The following is a 21436-nucleotide window of genomic DNA, read 5'->3' on the forward strand; positions in this document are numbered from 1 at the left end:
ATATATATATACACTCCACAGGTGGATGGGAACACCCGTTGCCTCCAGAACAAAGGGCGCATCGAAGTAAAACACCTCCCAAACACGGTCACAATAATTCACCAAACTTCTTCAAGAAAAGCAATCGACGCCGTGTCTGTGCAAAATCATTTAATGCCAGCTGAAAATGCTAGACGCGTTTCGCCTGACCTGCAGGCTTGTTCACTAATATATATATTGCTCCTGCTACAGCATAGACATAGGTACCGACACTGTTGGGGAACAGTTCTTAATTATATGTTTATTCACTCTTTGAATATGGCATAACATTCACATTGCTAAGATGTTCAAAGTCATGGTTTAAATACACGTCAGTCAGTTGATCCTACCTACTGAATAGAGATGGAATATATTTATATATTCACAGAAAAAAACTAAAGGTTAAAGTGAAGGTAACTGTGAGGAAGGTAGTAAGATCTTAGCTTAAATAAAAGAATGTGAGAAATTCTCTGAAAAAGTACTATAATGTAAAAAAGAAAGACATAGGGAAACTCACAAGTTATACATCACTGAGATAAGTATAACTTCCTTTGCCATTAACTCAATACGGAATCAGGGCTGTAATATGTGAGTTCATAAGCAGAGAATCACTGTGGTGGAAACTGAAATCCATCATTTACATACAAGTGGTGAATTTTTGGGATGTGCGGTCCTTTAGGACTCTTTCAAGAGTCCAGAGAGTTCAACTGTCAATATATCTATACATACTGAACTTTAATTTCTGAAAACCTACTGAACAGATTTACACCAAATCACAAAAAGTACACTTTCTGAGTAAAGATCTAATTTTCTGACAAACTTGGTGTAATTGTGTTCAGCCATTTTCTTTGTATCCTTGTCTAATTATCCCCATAAAAAATGCATAAGGAAATAAAGTGTTTTGGGACTCCTGAATTTCTCCACCCTGTTTGATGCATCACCCCAAAAATTTCGAGAAAGGAGCTGAGGTGTTTTTTAAGTACATTTTATAAACATATATCAATGTAATATATCTAAAGCTAGCCTTAGCATTGCTTTAGCCTGTTTTTCTCAGTGAATTTCGGAGAATGATCCTGGACTGCTTACAACAATTCCTTCCACCCAGCTTGTTGTGGTCAGTAACGCCAGCTGCGTATGCCTTCAGCTCGTATAGTGGGGTGTTGGCTGCAGGAACTGGTCCTCTATCCAGGCTCTGCTCCCAGCACTCCATGGGTGGGAGAATTGTGGATATGAATAGCAATAGGGGACCCACTAGATGGGTCTGAGTCCAAGAAGTAGTCACACATCCCCTTATGCCATTATTCTTTTCATATTTCTCAACATGGAGCTTGGTGCACTGAGATGGGTATTGGCAGCTGCAGCAATACAATCTTCAGTAATGGTCAGCCAATTAGAATGGGGCAGATTGGAAAACCCAGCTCCACAAAGGATGACAGGAAAAAAAACATTGCTGTCCAATAGTGTGGCTTGTATTTTCTATTATTGTATTCGCAAATCATCCATGGATTTCCAAGCGGCAGAGTCCATGAATTAGTGGTCCTGATATCTAAAAACATAATGTCTTCACACCAAATGAGCACCTATGTAAAACATGTATTCCTTCAAAAGCACAGAATGTATTTATACCAAACTAGAAACAGTTATTTTCTTGAGTAAAATTGTACCTCGTGCCAAATTTGATGTAATTCCCTTAGGTCACTTATTCTGAATCAGTGATCAAACATCCCATGGGAATTAAAATTGGAAGAGGCTAGCTGCAGGATTCAAGGTTTCCAGAGCTTGGTATGTCCCTGTAGCCCACACAGGAGGCAGACAACTAGCCCTTGGAATCAATCTGGAAGTCCTGGGTTCAATCAGCAAGATAGATGGGCAGTCCTCTAGGGATTAAGACAGGTCTCAAGCAGCAGGGATGTTTTCTGGTTCAATCAGCGCAGTCCACTGGGGTACAAGGAAGGCCTCAAATAGCAGGACAGTCCTCTGGGTGTCCGGGCAGTCCTTCTGAAGTCTTTCACAGGTCAAGAAATGTACTGAAGAATTGCTCTGAGGATCCAATATTTATACATGGTGTCAGCCATTGCCATGAGGGAATCTTCTATGCTACTCCACATCTAGTGCTAGACAGTCCCTTTGATGTGTGCAGATTTAGATTCCGTATATAGGTTTCCCGATTTATGCCCTTGTATAGGTACATTTCACATTGCCCTTATTTGGACATTGAAATCCGGCCCTTATTTAGACATTGTCCGTACAAACCAAATACAGGCATGGCCAGCTACATCCGTCCATCCACGTCACAACGAATTCTTGGAAAACCAGACCCTTAAGCCTTTAGGAATTTCCCTCAGCTTGAATATTGATTCTCCAAGAACTCATTAAGTATGCATGAATATCTATTCCTTAGGGGTTCATTCATGACATTCCTCTGCCTGACTTTTACGTCAATACTGGCATTCCTAGACACCTTCAAGGTATAAATATACCAGCACTTGCCCTGGCAAATTGCAGTTCCCGGAGGATTTCATCCAACCCAGACTACACGGTTCACCACGGCAAGTTCGGAAAGAGATCGAGTTCCAGCCTGATGCACTTACCTGACGCTGCCATCCTCCTCGCAGAGAATCCAGCTCCAGTGCTCTCTGACTTCCCTTGCGGGGGGTTAGACTATTGAGTCTAGAAAAGAGATTCCAACCTCTCTCATTCTCAGGTATGGAGCTGACTAGAACTTAGAGAAAGTTTTGACAACTCTTGGCTAAACTATAATATAGCTAGCTATACTTTAGAAACAGCACCTACTTCAAACCTCATACTGCACTTAGGTTAGGTACACTGGGGTAGAACAATTTCGAAGCATCAGATGAGTATCACATTTGAGCATTCTGTTATTTAAATATGTATTATGATTAATTTATGTCATAGCTACAAACCATGCTATTGCAGTATTATTTGATCTTACTGCTAACCTCATACATATTGTACTTCGTAGTCTGTCTTATAATTGTAGCAATTCATATCTCTTGCATGAGAAATAAGACTGTTCAATAAACCCTTTTATTGAAACGCTCGTCTCTCTATTTCTGTGCAACTCTTTAGAAACGAAGCATGCATGATTGACTGAGTGAAACTGTTATCTATTGTTTCCATGATTCTGAGACTGTTCCGATTCTAAAGAGAAACAAAGTGCCATGTTTATGCGGTTGTCAGAGACTAATCCCTTCTTGTATATTCGAGAAGTTTCTAGTGACCTCTGAGTTAGCTGGCACACACAAGTAATTAAATTTAATATACTCGATAGAGACATTCTGACCTTAGTTCTATGTCAAATCTATAGTGTATATTATTCCAATGCGCAGAGCCTATCAGGGATATGGGAACTACACCTTCCCTCCCCTTCCAAGGCTCCAAGAGCTATGTGATGACAAATTACTAGAGACAGGTTCCTTTGTGTGTGCTGGAGCCACCCCTTGGTAGTATAAGTGGGGCAGTGAGCTCTGACGCCGCCCATCCTAGCAGAATGGCCCATTTTACCAACACTTAGTCCCCTTTTGTCTCACTGTCTGAGGTGAATATACAAAGCCCAACGGCTAGGCTATTTCAATCATGTGACCCACCAGGCACCAAATCTTTAGGAAAAGAATATGGCAACTTTCTAAAAATCACATTTAGGAGTTTTTCACTTCCAGGATGTGTAAAACTTAAAAATGCCAGTCTCACATTTTTCTTAAATACAATGCACGCTGCAATATGGGTTGTTTAGGGCCTACCTAAGTGGTGACACATATGTTAAAAAGGAAGGTTTGGGCCTTTCAAAAGTTTTACTTTATCAGGTCAAATTGGCAGTTTAAAACTGCATTACAAGCTGCAATGGCAGGCCTGAGACAAGTGCTACTTTAGTGGGTGGCATAATGAGAGCTGGCTGCCGGCCCACTAGTAGCATTTAATTTACAGAGAGATTTACAGGTAAATTAAATGTGCCAAACAGGTGTATGCCAATTTGACCATGTTTTAGGGAGAGAGCACAAGCACTTTATCACAGGTTAGCAATGGTAAAGTGCACACAGTCCTAATGCCAACAAGAAATAATTCAGAAAACAGGATGGGTAAAGGCAAAATGTTTGGGGGCAAGGATGTCAGGTCTAAAATTAAGTATCGCTCAAACCGTACAAGAAAGCCAGTAAGGCTGTACTGATAGTTTCCACAATATTCCCATGAGAGCTATAAGGTCCCAAAATGCTTTCAATTCCACAAATGTTGTGGGGGTTCAAAGGTGTGCATTTGAATGAGGTGCCAGAGTGTCTTCATGCTCCCTCAAAACCTGTTTTGACAAGCACATTTTTTTAAACAAAATTTCCTCCCTGAACGCATCATCCACAAAAACATGGGAGTAGTTAATGTGCACAAAATGTGCAATTTTGACTTTGCATTCAATATCTCCAGTGAAATTATGAATATGTGGCTGGAATCAACTAGGAGACTCCCACAAGAGCACTCTTCCTGTGCTCTGCATAGCAACTGCCTGCGCTCCAGATTGGGCTACACAGCAACTGTCTCTCAGCACAGCAACACAGGTTGCACTTTCTAATGGACATCATGACTGCTTTGCTCTGCTGCATTACCATCTTCTTTAGAATCTCTAGAATAGGTGTCATCATTGGATTGTACTCCAGCAGCCAAACAGAGCTTTACTCAGGAAGCATGCTTTTTTTGATTTGGCATATATCTGTTGAGTGATTTTCAATAAATTAGCATTTAAATTGGGACTTGGTTGAACATGAAGGCGTTAGCGCTCAGAAAAAGTTAGGTATATCTGGATGGTTGGTCCTGCAGAAGTCCTACAGAAGTCCAGCTGTACCAAAAGATTGCGGGAGCTTTTTCTCCCATCGAACATTTTGGTCCTGCAAGACTGGTCTAGTTGCAACTGGACAGAACCAATCGGATTGGCTGGCCACAACATTGAACAGAACAGAATATTAAAGCTGCCATTACATAACTCTGAGACTTAATATTTCAAAAGGAAAGGTAAAGGGACAGGATGAGCACACCCAGTCCTTCAAGCTCTTGTAGGAAATCCATTGGGACCCCGTAAGTATTTAAAATTGAAAAAAGTTGTCAATTTGTCAGCTGTACTGTGGTTCTACCACAAGACCCTATTCAGGATCCAGTGTGGTACTGTTGTAGTCCAGCAGCACTGTGGTACCACAGGAGTACTGTGGGAATACCACAGTTCTGAAAACAATAATAAAAAAACACAGTGTGCAGAAGTTGTTGGCTGTTCGTGGGAGGCAGGAAGATGGGCCTGGCAAAAGGCCAGGCCCTGCCATGACCCAACGCCAGAGCACAGGCAAAGACCTTGTCCACTGGAGGGTGTTGCTCACTCACTTGGGAGGTTGCATGCAGGGCAAATCCTACGGCCAATTCTCCCAACTGCTCATGACCAAAGGTTGTGTGCTGTGTGTGGGGGGTCAGTCTCTCAGGGGGTTGGGTGCAGATCACTCTCTAGCACTAATAGTCGGTTGGAATGTGTGTCAAAATCACTGGGTAATTGCATTGAAATGCCTATGTAAGACTGTGAGAAGAAGGGGGATGATCTCTCACTTCAGGGGGGGTTAAGGTATACACTCGGGCCCACGGCAGTAAGTGGGAGGGTGTGACCTCAGTCCAGACCTTGAGGTCACTCCCATCTCCCAGTTGCATGCAGCCAAACACTGTATGTAGGTAAATGGGTTTGGATGCTCAGTCAAGGACGTTGGGTGCTGGTCCCCGTCTACCAATATTAGTAGATAAGGATTTTCATCAAAAAACATGGGTGATTGCATACAAATGCCCATGGTGCACCATCGAACACAAAGTAATGAAGGTTCTGCATTCCTCTACTTTGCTTTAATTTGGCAAACATTTAAACATAAATATTGATTTGCATTGGAACGTAAATACAATCATACAGTTTTGTACTGGTTTTCCATTATAAAAGTAATACAAAACCTGCTCAAAGTGTTTATAAAGCTGGACCTATATTTTTATGCTGCACAACATTGTGCCAAAAAACATTACAATTCCCCTTTGAAATATATTAATACAGTTTAACTTTAAGACCCAGACAAGAAGAGAACATAATTGCTTTCCAGTTTTTATCCAGGAATGATGCTAGTAACACAATCCATTTAGTTTTTTTAAAGATTTTTAAAAACAAATATATATATATGTTGTATTCTTTCTAGATTAAAAACAAAAAACATAAAAGGGGCATTTTAATTTTGAAAAAATAAAAATACATTCCTGCATTATGCCTATGAGCAGCCAGCTACTGGTCTTTGGCTACAGCTCTCCAGCAGAGATAATTATTAAACATGTCATGCAATAAAATGTAATGATAGAGGGTTTACATCTTTTTTCGGAGACTGTGGAGTGGAGCAAATGATATTTGTGTCCCCTCTTGGTGTCCCCTCTTTCATCCATTCGTTGGGTAGTGTGTCGAGCACTGAAATGCTAGATCATTCCAGATCAAACAATAAAATAAATATAAATGAAAGCAGCTATATAATTGACCATTCAGTGATCACTAGTAAAAGATAATACCACAGCCTTTAGAAACAGCCTTAAATGGTTTTCCTCACCACCATTACCCAGTTGTTGTTTTAGTGAGGTAACTTAGTGTACATAGAATCACATTCCATCATGGCCTCAGATAGAATTGGACAACATTAAACTCACCATCTATTAGGCTTAGCAAAGGTGCAGCATCACAAGATGACAACATGATTTCTAATCCATTGACATTTTCAGCAGCACAACAACTTTGTGTTGTTCTCCATATTCCAGTTGGAAAAATACCAATAAGTGGGCAGGAGGTTATGTGCATGTTGTGAAACCAGGTGCTCCACAGGGGCTAGACTGACCACTATGAGTGAGATGTGGAAGAACCTGAGGGCTATGTATTCCAACACTATAGCTGGTGCTGAGGTGGAAAGGAGTAAAATGGCAGAAGGACAACAGGCTGTGTCAGAGGAAGTTTTGCTTCAACACCGAGAGAAAAATAACCACAAGATGCAGCATTTCATAACATATTACGGGCACACCACTTTAAATTCTAGAGAAAGAAAATTATATTTTCTAAGGCTATGGAAAATCACCTTTAAAAACCCCAAAAAGAAGTGTGAAAATAAACAAAATAGATATTATGTTTCAGTAAAAAATATCAAAATATTTTTTTTTTCAAATAGTAGAAATTGCAAACAAACCAAAAAAAACAACAGAGTCTGAAAAGAAAATAAACAATAAAATATCCAGAGGTGGAACTCTGCATTCAATCTTCTGTCTACTCAACCACATGTTGTGTACAGAGAGGGTCTGAGTAGATGCAGTCACAGAGTTGGAGCAGAGACGAGACCTTCTGCCAAGCTGTATGCCATGTGCAGTTGGGCTCCCCACCTGAAGAAGGAATTACACATGCCACATGTAGAACATGAAGAATAAATCCTAGATGTTCCCTGTAAAACAAAGGTTAAAGTGGTGTTAAAGGTACATATGCACTGAAGACATTTTAATTGACATTGTTGATGATGTCACCAATGACATCTCAAATGACTTTATCCAAGCCCTGTGCCTAATGACCCGTGCACTAAAATAACTAAAACTCTCACAGCAATGTCATCAATGATGTTATCAATGATGTTAATTAACATGTCATGTTTGATGTAATATGGGAGATCAGAAGCAGTGTGTGGGAAGGATGTGAGGTATAGTTACTTTAATTAACTATAACTTGTGAATTTCAGTGTATTTTTTGTTTAACTTCTAGTGTATTAACTGACAATTTCACCTAACTATAATGTCACTTTATCCTTTGTTATTTAGGCCTACTGGTTATGTAGAATGGTCAGAACACCAACATTTGAAAATGCTGGATTATTGGTGTTAACAAGTGGTCAGGGCATCACCACAATAATTTATCAATAACCTGATTCCAAAGTAAGTATTATAAATACAAATAAGGCAATGCATAATAATTATTGCCCAAAAAAAGCAAATTGTATTCCAAACTACCATACATGTGTGCCTGAGTCTTTACCATTCTTCAGGCCACAAAATGCAGCCACAGAAACATCCTCAAGAGGCCCCGCACTCCAACTGAAGAGCATACAACTCTACCTCAGAGTGCTTTAAAAGATATGGTAAACTCTCCTGGTGTCATGCATTTAGTGCCCCAGAAGACTTCCAGTGATTTTTTAACCTTCATGCGTGGCTGCTGTGCTCTTTGAAGCCCCCTGACATTACTATTGTTCATTGTTAGAGTTGAATGCCTTGGTCCTTCCGGAGCAACCACAACCTAAGTTGTTTACAAATGGCAGCACAACAAACCCACTCTCGCACTGCAGATGCCATTTTTTGTTTTTAATGGGTGCCCAGTCCCACACGGGGCACCTACAACTCCTCCCCATATTGGGTGCTGTGCCTGGGACTATGGCCCTTGTGGCCCCACCAGCTCTCCCGCCAGTGCCCCTGCTAGGTGCCAGCGGGAGCTGGCTGCATTAGTTTGGCCATATCTGGAAAAAGCAGCTTTTGTTTCTGCTACCATCAGGTGAGAGCAAACATACCTATGTTCTCTGTCTGGAAGAGTGTGGGTAGAGTGTTAGATTTCTGTTCTCTGACATGCAGGAAACAACACAATGTCAGGGGATGGGGTCCCCATGACACTCCCTTGGATCGGGCCCCAGCTGATGGGGTCCTCAGGGCCAACCTATGGTCACAGAATGGGGCCACCTCTCATCTCCCAAATATGACATGGATCCTGGGGAATTGGGATACGCAGAGCTATAATGTGGCTCGGAGAAGTGGGCCATGCCGCCTCACCAAATGAAAAATATATTGAACTCTGCAGGATGGGGTCTCGTGGCCATTAATTAGCTTGAAGATAGGGTCCAGCTCCATAAAATAAATTATAGTTACAGAAGGCTCGGGGATGAATTCCCAGGGGTCATAAATGGCTGGGGAAAGGGACTGAACAACCTCATCAAAGCCCCAAAAAATATATAATGGCAGCGGCATCGCTAAAAACAAAATCCACATTCGGCCCAGTACAGGTCCCTCTTGGACTTCGTCACAAGCCGTAGGGGGTCAGGGTAACCCTATCCTGATCCATGTATGATATTTTCACTTTTTTATTTTCAGGTCTTTTAAAAGTGTTTGCAGGCAGGTGAAGGATGGACACTAGAAAATTCAACTCGCTTTAATGAATAATTCTAAACTAATCTAGGCACAGCAAGTTTGGTCAGTCTTTGGCATGCCTTTGAAGCTACCTTGCACAGTCAAATTATAGCTCACTTGCCTTTTATGTGTATGAAAAAAGAAACATAGCTAACTTTGATGCAGATCAGCATTGAATTAGCAGCCTCTCAGTTATTAACTACAGGTTCTAGTCATGACAAGCTGGATTGGGAAAAATCATGCCAAACATTCGGAGATTTCCACATAAAATAACAGATAGTAAATAATAAAAGTGCAAATCACTGTACTTACCTAGAAAGTGAACACAGTAGAATGCTAGCATGAGCTGCTAAGTATTCATATACTGAAATTTACATTGGGTCTACAAATAACAAATGAGCTGCATGTCATAGGTAATATCATTATAAACCATTTCAAGCTACTCAATTAAGCAAATGGTATAGTTTCTAGAAACCAATTTTTTAAATATTTCAATCAATTATTCATCCCCACAATATCAACTGAGCCGACTCGTATACTCATTCACTTTGCCTGGTTCTATCAAGTCTTAATAATGGGATGGCGAGTTGCAATGGTGGTATGCCAGCAAAATGTTATAAGCATTTTGCTACACTATTGAGGGGAGTGCTTTACCTTTTACATAATGATATTCTAAAGGGAGGCCCTGTTCCGCAAACATCATATGGAAAACAACTGGTATACTATTTCTAAAAAAAGCGCGGCAGGGGTCCCTTAGGCCAACAAGTTAACAAAGAATTCTGATTATAAACCTAAGGCTTCCATTTTGGACTCTCATCTTATTCAGGTCATTTAAGATGTGACACAAACAGATCAGAATGGAATTTTACCAGGTAGACATGTAACAGCTACTGCAAGTATTTGATTGAAACAATAGACTATTTCTTTTTGAATTGTCTTAAAACAGTATTTATTATGGAGAAATCTCAAAAGGCTTTAGGTTTAGTAAGATGAGTAGTCTTTTTCATATTTTACATAGATTTGGTATATCTATAGAATTTGCAACAACCTTAAGAAAATTATAATTTTAAAAACACAAAAACTATTATATTCAATTTGTCAAAGGTCAACAGAGCTGCCCTGTTTCTTTGGATTTGTTTGCATTGTTTATTGAATCACTAGTGATCAGAATTTGTTTGGGTAATCACATCATAGCACTTCTGCACAACATGGCAAAATTGAAATTATTTTCAGATGATCTGCTTTTATATTTAAGAGAAGATTATGACTCTATTAAGTACACTTTTGATCAACTATAACAATTTCTTCAAATTATTTGATACAATATTAATGACAGTAAAAGGGAAGTTAACCTAATAAATGCTTCTAGTAATGAGCTTCTTTTGAATCTGTGGACAAATTATGACCCACATCATCCGACATTTATGTCAGTATCAACTATCACGTTTTATACAAATTGAACAATTGTAAAATGTTGAACAAAATAAGATTTTTACTTAAAAAAGTGGCAAAATCTTCTTTGCCTGAGTAGTCATAATTAAAATGTATATTATGCCTTTAATAATTTTCACATTTTCCAATGCATCCTGGTAATATCACAGTACACTTTTGACCTCCTGGACTATATTAGTTACCCAGTGCATATGGAAAGAACAAAGAGCCCACTAAAATCCAATTTAATAGCAAAGCTGGAGATCTCAATTTTAGTTCGAACTATCTAGTCATATTGGCTAATTGTTTAACATATTTGAATTCTCAGTCTATTCAGAAAAAAAACTTCGACAATTACATGATAAATCACATTTGACAGAATCTTCCATTGTACCATCTTTATTTATTACATCTTTGAAATTATTAAAATCTATCATGATATAAAACCTTAGTTAAAGTAATATAGCACCTTATGATAATGCCAAAATATGGGCTTTACAATTGAAACAGGGTTTCTCAGAATGAGGTAAGATACTAGCTTACAGCAGATTTCAGATTTGTTTAATACCAGGATACTCAAATCATGTGAGGTAATTCAGAATTTATTTCATAAGAATTGCTTATTGTCTTATATTCTCTTTCAAAAGATAGGAGCAATGTTTGAGGTCCCCATTTTTGAGAATGGCAAATGGCATTGTGTCTGTTTATAAACTAACGAGAAAGAGGTAATTACAGAGATCTGTATTAAGTGGCATAGAGCTCATGGGATAAAACAAACTGAAATCTGGAAAGAAATACACTTTCTTAGTGCTGCTGGGTGAATTTTTACTTTAGATGGACATTTTACTGTACATTCAAGTTGCTGTGCAAGCGCTGTCCCAATATTTCACCTTTTTTTTTCAATGCCAAAATGATTCTATAGATGATTGATGACATATGATGGGACACTCTCCTAAACTACAATCTTTTTATGTTCATTATTTTCATAACATTAGTACTAAAATAGGTAACATTACACCACATTCTTACATACACCTATTAGGTGCCTCTCTTCATCTACAAGGTCTTTTGAGTCAAAAAGGAGATGTATTTTTATTGCTATCGCTGTTGCTCGTTTGCTACGCAGAGGTGGAAACTGGAAAACTTTCCCTTGTATCAATTGTTATTCCCTGGAAAGAAAAAATGAACAAAGTAATGATTTTTCAGTCATTTTATGAATTTGGACTCAATTCTAGTCTTACATTTCATTAAGTGTTGTGATTTTTTTACCAATGAAATACGTATATTTTACTGATACTCTGTATAACATGTCTATAAATGTGCTTTGTTACTTTCCTAGATTATAAATCAATGCATATTTTTTCAACCCAAATGATTTTTAAAAATGTGATCAATTGCACAGTGCAGGATATAAGAGGAGGTAACAGGGAATTTTCAAACAACGACAAGATATGGAATAGCTCCCATCAGCTATATTCTGCCCACTTGGTCCTAATTGTTCTTTGGTGAGATCGTTAGCATTTACACAGGTATCCTGGGATTCATAACAGATGCCATGCTTGCACAAGTTTGTTTTTAATGTTCACTGGGTCTAATAATAAAGTCTGTTTAGTAGGAGAGGATGATTGTGTACAATTCAGAGTGCTCTAGTGCACATGGAAAAGATCTTTCTGCCAATAGGAAATTGGTTACTCTTCTGCGTGAGAACCAACCATATTCTTGACTGGACTGAGAGCATTGTTACCACCTATTGTCTCTGATCACTTACATTTTGATAATATATATCATGGGCATGCTATTAAACTTATCATTGTTACTATTGTTGTGTTGTGTGTTTACAAATAATTGAAACTTTATGCTAACTAGTATGTATTTTTATACAGGCCTCTGACAGTCTGATGGCTACAATACGGTGGCTAATCTTGAACAGTCCTGGTTTTATGTTTATGTTTTTGAACACTTATATTGGGTATCTGGACTATTGCCATAGATCGCGAGCAAGGCTTTTGAGCTAAAATGCGTCACTGAACTGCTGCATTTGGAATAAAATTAGTGGCATCATCAAGTCCTGAGTTTAAGTTTGGTTTGCTGCATTTTGAACACAAGTTGCAGAGACGCAGAGAAGTTTATGTATATACTTGCTTATATCTTTGGCGTCATTTGACAAATCTTTACAAAACTTTCCCCCAAAAATATTTTTTCACTTCTGCTCCTAACTGGAACGTTTAGAGTGTGATCCGTCAAGAGGGAGCCGGGAAAAAGGTGGGGTGACTATTAATGTTGCCATAGGAACTTTAGACACAGCTACAGCCCAAACCGCTGAATAGATTTTCACCAGATTTGGCAGGAGACTAGATCTTGGTCAGGTCAAGAACAAATGCGTTATGTGATTAGGAGTAAAATAAATCCATTCAGTAGATTTTGAGTAATTATTATTCAAACAATTGTCTATAAAATGCCGTGAAGGATCCCTGGAGCAAACAGTGTGGACCACGCCCGGGGGGTAGGCACATTTTTACATTAGAGGAGGGGGCACTTAATCTCCTCATCAAGCCTCTAGGAGGCTCCGGGGACCCCTTTTCCGAGGGCCGATATTTTAATGAAGGGGAAGTGGACCTTTAGGTAGCTAAAGTTAGGACCATGTTTCCATAGGTAAACCATTTTTTGACTTGCCCATATCTTTAGAGCCATTTAACAAATCTTCACACAATTTTCCCAAGAAAGTGTGCCGGTGATTCTTGTTGACCATGGAAAGTTTTGTTGTGATCCGGCAAGTGGGGGCTGAGACTGAGAGGTGTAAAAAAAGTGCATTTTCGCATGTCAATTCTCATAGGACCTTTGAACATGGCTACAGCCTGAACTGCTGGATGGAATTACGCCACGTTTGGCAGAAAGGTAGATTTGGTTACATAGATAGTGCTTTTGTTAGTTGGTATTTAAGAAATTGGTATTTAAGAGAATAAAGTAAGTGATATCTAGGGCTGTGGGTCCTTCGCGAATAATTGCGAAAAATGATGGAGCTTGTGCATGGAAATGCAAAGCTCTCATTGGATGCCAACACATCAACCAAGAAGTGTTGGCAGCCATCTTTGGACTCGGGTTCAGTTCATGTACTTCTGAAGTATTTTTGCTGGTGAGGGCAGCAAAGAGATAGGGCATAAGTTTTTCAAATCATCAGGGTCAATATCAGGTTTCTTCTGTAAAGTCTGGAAAAGATTCAAGTTTCCAGCGCTTGATAAACACACTCTGCAATTTTTCTGCAATACAAGGTTTCAGCTGCAAAATTTTTGGAGGACAGGGGTCGGAATGATACCCTGATTTAATGCTCATCAGCAGTCCCTTAGTTTGCTGAGCAGAAATAGGCAGAGAAGCAGAGAGCAACTGGGGACAGGTGGAGATGCAAATCTCTAACTCCTAAAATAATACATTCTGGATATACTTCCATTTTATGTTTCATGAAAGAGTGGACATTTATTAAAGCACAGGAAATCTTGCTCTGCTCATAAAAAAACACCTTGCCTGTTCCCTCAAACCTACCCTTTGCTCCAAACTGGCCCTTGAAGGTTTCCCAGTACATTAAAATAAAAGTTACAATTAGGAGAGTGAGGGTTACTTTCATTAACTAAATTCAACTTTGCGCTGCCATCCTTCTTATGTTTGGATCGTAGCTCCAGTAGTTATGCCTGAGATTTCTGGAGTAAACTGGGAGCCTTAAGCTCTGATTCCAAACTGACAGCATCCCTGGACCCTGGCTCCATTCAGGCGGGAAGGGACACAGACGGGCTTACCTTTGGTGCACTAGCGGTGTGCCCGCTTTGCACCGATGTACCGCCATGCAAGATTTAAAGACCGGCCTCAAAGGGGCATAGCTTAGGCAGATACAATGCCCAAGTAGAAAATAGGAGGTATAAGGAATAACGGAACTGGAGTCCAGCAACTCATGCCTGCTAGTGAAGGCCCCTCTTCGCAGCAGGTATACTGGCAAGGAAAAACTAACTTAAATAAGCATGATAAGTCAAAATCTCAGCTTCTTCTCTTTTACCTGAAGAATCACCTCATCTCAACCATCATCCGATGCACAATCAACCTCACTTATTTTTTTTTTATTATTGTCTGACCTACAACAGTCAGTGAAATGGCCTTTTCTTGCACATTTTTTGCAACTAGCTTTCCAACCAGGACATTATTTGAAGTTCGTCATTTGCCCACCATTTCCATATCTGAAACATTACCTGAAATTTCTTAAAACCTTTTGAATCATGTTTGATCACATTTTTTCTTTTTACACCATGAGCCCTTTCACTATCTCCCCTATCATAGTAAACTGTGTCCTTACAGCATCAGATGGTACTTACAACTTTTAATCTGCAGCCATATTTAGTATTAGTTCCCAGTGTTTTTGATAGGTTTTTATTAATAAGATTTAGATTGAAGACAATACATAGACTAGTCTCTTTCCCCAATATGAATGACTGGGCCAGGGAGTTACAACTATGTCCATGCGATTGATTGTCAAATCAATCCTCTTTACATCTGGTTTTATTCTGTATATTCTATAAGGAGTTAAGAAAGACTTGGATAGTCCCAATTTTACAGAACGGTGGCTTGAGACAATGCTGCCCTGCGTTCATTAAGCTTCAGCTTTTAGAAAATGAGAATGTAGCTTGGAGGATGTCTATGTTCTTAAAAAAAATATTGCATCAAAGAAAGAGTATTGCAATCTAGGAATGAGGAGGCGGCTCATTTTAGATGTATTGTTTTTATTCTTTTTATCATATTTTTGATTATGTGATTTAAATATACATGAAATGTACTTTTTCTATCAGACAAAAATGTGTATTTATTTTTAAATTTGTGATGTATTTTATCTCTGCTTTTTATGATTGTTACAATTCAATCGAAATAAAGCTTTGTTTGATTTGATTTGATTTGATTTGATTTGATTTGTGTCCTTACACAAAACCTCAACACAAGCTTGCAAATGTTCAAATGTTTTTCAAGATCACATCCTTTCATGAAGAGTTATCTTTCTTTTTGCCACTGAATAGAATGTTTACCAGCCAGAGAAAGAAAAAAATGGAGGTGCAGTAATGTTTTGCATTATGCATATACACACAGATATAGAGAAAACTATATGCAAGAATGGTATTCATATGCACTGAACACAGTAGAATTAAATTCACAAGTAAAAAGAAAAATGAAATGTGTATAAGCAATGGCACCAGGAATCAACACAAATACTCGAGATCTTCCTTAGACAAATGACACCAGTATTCAAACAAATACCTGAGACACTCAGTACACCTGTAAAGAAAAACATAGAAAGAAAGAAAACAAAACGAAACCAACATATAAACCCCCAAAACAAATAAAGCTTTCCAACGCCCCTTTCAAGAATTACTTCCACTTTACTCTTTTTTTAATCTAGTAGAAATGTAGAAAGTTCCTGTCTTTCAGGAGTCTGAAATGTGTATGCAATGTACGTAAGGAATCATTCAGGTTCAGAAGTAGGAGAGCTTCCCAATAATGATAAGGTTTCCAATTTAAAATAACTGCGGTCACAACATCTCATGATAATGTGGCGCACACAGACTTCACCTGCACGAGAGTCGTTTGAGTGCGGGCTTCCGTGTGCCGAAACCCCACTGGGAAGAAGCGTTCCCTCCTCCACAGGTTGCTGAGGTTCAAGCTCCAATAGACCAGTAAATTCACGCACACAGTAAAATCATATACTGTGCATGTAGTGATTCTTGATCCAAGTCAGGTTTTACATGCAGGTTAAGATTACTGGGACGGAGACAGTCACAGAATGAAAAACACTCCACATGCAAGAGAAAAGGCTACCCAAACAAGAAAATTCAGGAGCATTAGGTCAAAAGTGTCCCACAAGTACAAATTTGGTGGGGTTTGCAGGTCTTCCAGAGTTCTTTCAGCTTGTCCTCAAAAGTAAAAAGCACTGGAACACCAGAGACGTTAGGATCAAAAAAAATATTAAGAAGAAATTAGGTTAAAAGCCCCATCTGTATGCACCATTAACTGCTCTCTTTTGCTCCCGGCTTCTAGCTCCACTGACTCCCCACATTCTATACCATAGCAACAGAATCTTACTTGCCAATAAACATTCTTCCCATACCACAAGTATCGCCTTACAAACTAAAGATCTGGTCCTACATTTTTTGTTGGCATCTTTAAATTATGTGTCAAAATATGTGTCAGTGCAGTGTATCAACAATAATTTGGTATATGCCACTGCCACAGAAGCCCATAACTCCGTGGTCCCTGACACATTTTCATTGTTTTACTAAAAATCTACTCATGAAAGATTAACAAAATCAGATCATTCTGATTTCAAACTGTGCCCATATTCAGCTGAACCTTGAAGGGAACAGCTTAAAGTAGCATCCCCTTCTACAGACAGAAAGCAAACATTCTACATTTGTAGCTAAATAATTAAGTAGTTGTAAGGAAACGTGGCATTAGTTGTGTGGCCTACACAAGTAATTGATCCACATGACTACACATGACTACAGAACATCCAAAACGTTGCAGCCAAACTGGTACTTGACATCACAGCCACATCACACAACACCTCCACTGGCTCTCAGTCAACAAGAGAATCACTTTCAAGCTCCTCACTCACGCCTACAAAGCTCTACACTTCGAAGGACCAGCATACCTGAACCACCGCCTCACATTCCACATACCCACCAGACAACACTGATCCCCCAACTCACCCTTGCCTCCGTCCACAGGATACACAAGACCAGAACTGGAGGAAGGTTGTTCTCTTACCTCACCGCCAAGACCTGGAACACCATGCCTCTCAACCTCAGGCAATCCATATAGCTGACTCAATTAAGGAAGGATCTCAAGACCTGGCTCTTCGAATGATCCGCCACCCAGTCCGACCAACAGCCCCCCTCCCCCAGTGCCTTGAGACCCTCACAGGTGAGTAGCCCCACTATACAAAACCTTGATTGATTGATTGGTATGCATCCTCCACCGGGAACCAAGAACCCACAGTAGCGCTTGACTCTCTCAGGGTAGCGAAGCAGAGCAGTCCAAGGCATACGCAAGGGAGGTGGTGTGGACTAGTAATCACCATTTGCTGGCATACAGCAATAACACTCAATAAATATTTGTCAAGTCTGTGCTTTTCATTTAGTAAAGTAAAAGTATATTTCTGACACACATACTACTCAGAACTATGCAATAAATTACAAATATGCATAAGTCTGGTGGAAATACATTTGCCAACATTACATTTGACACTTAAAGTGTCATGACTACAAAATGTATGTATAATATACCACATAACTATATATGAGGATGTCAGGTTACATTAGGTAACTGTTGTCATGTTTCAAGACTTGAATCACAGGTATGGTAATAGAATCTTGCATCCTCTCAGGAATATTAATTATTATCAGTACTAACATCCCTTCAAGTAAATCATTGGCATTGTCATCTTTGAATAAAGCCTTGTTTAAACTCAATAAAGCATTAAAGCCTTGCTCTGACCTCAGCACTAATATTCCAAAAGATGTTAATTAAAGGGACACGCATTTATTTCCAACTAAACTAACTTATTAACTAAAGTAACAGAAGAGAATTAAAGGTGTCCTGCACCATTTAACTTTAGGACCAAATTCTTTTTTAAAGGCATCTTGCAACAAAGGTGAAAAATATGTGAAAGTCTACAAAAATCAGAAAAGTGCATTTCTTTAACATGCAAAAGCATTTCACCTTATTATATCAGAGCATTGAGAAGTATTATTAAGTGATAGTTTGCAAACATGAATTTAGAAACATTTATGCTTCCCTACACCCTGGCAACAATGCAAATAGTGAAGTAAGAAGTAAGTTGGTTGTTATGTTCACCATCTGAGTGGCCTGGGTTGCTGTTATACATTCTCGACATCTGTCATTCTGCTGGCATCATTGTGGTCCTCGGTCACATCACAGGCCAAACCCCTTTTGGCCCCTTGGAAGATGTTTGTGAGTACCTATGGTCTAGGAGCTATTTTAGTACAGTAGAGGGAAGGGACAGTACAATTGATAACTTGTATCTCCAGGAGTTTAAGAGATTCTGAAAACAAACAATTCAGTCATCGAAAGAGAAGCTTTAGTGATTTAGTGGGCTTTAAACAAACTTAGGAACTTAGAGTCGGGATTGTCAGTCACAGTGCAAACCAATCATAAACCGCTAAGAGAGGTATTTGCAAAGAAATGTTTCGTTCAGATTCCTTCAGGAATAAGGAGATGAATAGTTTCCCTACAGGATTTTGATTATGTAGTGGAATATATTCCTGGTATGAGAAATCAACCTGTGGACTATCTTTTCAGAGTAGCTGAACCAGTCAATGGAAGATGGTGGTGAGTTAGAGTATGAACTTGAAGATGAAGTGAAAGTATTTGAGGTGACTGATGGTGTGATTACAGAAGATGAATGGAAATTGGCATTTGTGGATGATGAATTGTTAAGTAAAGTCATTAAAGAACTAAACAAAATGAAAGGTAATTGGAATACTTTACGCAAGATTTGGGAGTCAAGGAAAGAAGAGCCAGCAGTAGATAAAGGCATTCTGGTAAGAGGGACATGATGAATTCCTCCAAGTTCTCTCAGAGACAGAGTAATAGAGTTGCCTCATGTAGGGCATCTGGCTAGACCTGGGTGGTAAACTTCACTCCGTTCAAGGAGTTTGCAGAGTTTTTCCCACTGCATGCTCCACGAAGAGAAAAGAGTTCCAAAAGACTCTACGGAGAGGTGCGGAGCGGAGTTTTTCTGCGCTCGTGGCTCACCAATGTTGTGTTGGGAGCACAAGCAAGGAAAATCCAAAGCTAGACCACCTCCAAGTGAGATGTCTCAACACAGGTGGTTGTGGCATGTCGCTACTGCTCTAATTTAGAAACTTGCCACTCACACTGCGGAAGCTGCAGATCTAGTAGAGCATCTACTTCAGAGGGAGAAAGAAGCTGCTCCCTCCTGTGCATCACAGGGTGCCATTTGCACTGATTTTCCAGTTTGGTACAAACGCCCAGCGGTAAAGATCAGCACGAGCAGCGTGACTTACCTCACTCTGCTGCTTGCGGAACTCGGCGGAGTGCGACTGAGCTTTTTTGTCACTCCGCAAACTCCACCCAAACCTTCATCTGTGTATAGCAAGATGAAGGACGGGTTATGATTAACTGTCTAGGGGACTGAGATGGCTGTTGCAGTGGAAAGGGTTGTTTGGGAAGTTGTAGCATGCAATCTGAGCAATAAGATATTCAGGACCCATACCATACCAATGGTGGTGAGGGATTTACCAAAACATTCATGGGATTCATTTTCAATTTATTTAATAGGACCTCTTACAGTGAACAAAGTACACCAGTTTTGATTGTGTTGCTTGATTTATATTCCAGACTGTGGAAGTTAAGTGTGTCCCCGATATTACCACCTCAAGCATGTTCACTTTTCTGAATGAAATTTATAAAAGAGAAAGATTCCCCAACTCCATCTTATCAGGCCTTCAGTTTTGCTCAAAGGAATGTTTTGGGAAAATGAATGGGGTGGGTACACAAGAAATGTGTAGTATATCATCCTTCTACTAATGGTACAATTGAAAGTGTTAATAAGACTCTTAAAGAGAGTATCCAGTTTGCAAAAGCTAATGGTTCAGATTGGAAACAAACTCTTCAGAAAAGAATCACAGCATACAGGATGACTGAGCATTCATCAACAGGAAAGTTTCCGTTTGAGCTATTTAAATGCAGAGCTCCTAATACAGTTCTGTGTCCAAGAGTGATGTTATTGAATAAGGTTGTAAAAGATCTACGAGTTGGTGAGTGGAGAGATGGTGAAATAGTGAAATAGTGAAAAAGAAAAGGAGAAGTATGATGAACAAAAGAATGTAAAGGAGATGATGGTTAAGGTGGGCGATTGTATGAGAATAAAAACACCAGTAGGTTGTGTGCTTTGGTCAAAATATAAAAAAGTATACAAAGTCATCAAACTGTTTAGAAATGCAGTGAAAATATATGATGGGAGAATGTGGAATTTGAATTGTGTAGTTGTGGTTAAATATATGGGAAATAAGAGTGCATATGAGAGGAAGATGGAATATTTGAAAACTCATGGACAATTTAACAATGGAAGGGATGATGGATGTGTCATTCAAAGAGAACAAAATACACAAAGAATAAGTAGGATTATAAAGAAAAGCCCTGTTTATCTGGATGACTTTGTAAAATGGCATGCGTTACATCTGTTTGAGTCTGTAAAATGCATTAAATTGTTAACAATCTTGATGTATCATTGCAGGTGCTTATGAATTGATTAGATATTTAAATATGTTGACTTATTGCATGTGTTTTTGTTGCCAATTATGGTTGCATCTGTTTGTATTTGACAATTATTATGAAGAGGGGGAGAAGTGTGATGTATACAATTGGTCTCTTTGAGCTCGTGACATCTGTGAGCTGCCCGTGAGCCACGAGCTGGCCACGAGCTCAGAGGTTCTAGTGGAACGTTGAAGGGAGCGCTGGCAAAGCGGCAGTTGGTGTGTGGTGTGAAGCCGGCTGAGGTGTTCCATAAAGCTCTCTCTCTACATACAAGTCTTGCGTCCTGTGTGATGAAGACATCACGAGAGTCAAACAACAGCTCAACGCCAGATTTTCCAAGTGGACTGCACTCATCTTTTTGATACCTACCTTTCTGCACCTTCGGATTTGTACTTCAAGTACTCACCTTATGCAGGGAGAAGAGACTACTCAAAATGGGCAAAGAAGACAAGTGCCTCTC

This window comes from Triturus cristatus, chromosome 12, assembly GCF_964204655.1.
Source record: "Triturus cristatus chromosome 12, aTriCri1.1, whole genome shotgun sequence".
Lineage (NCBI taxonomy): Eukaryota > Metazoa > Chordata > Amphibia > Caudata > Salamandridae > Triturus > Triturus cristatus.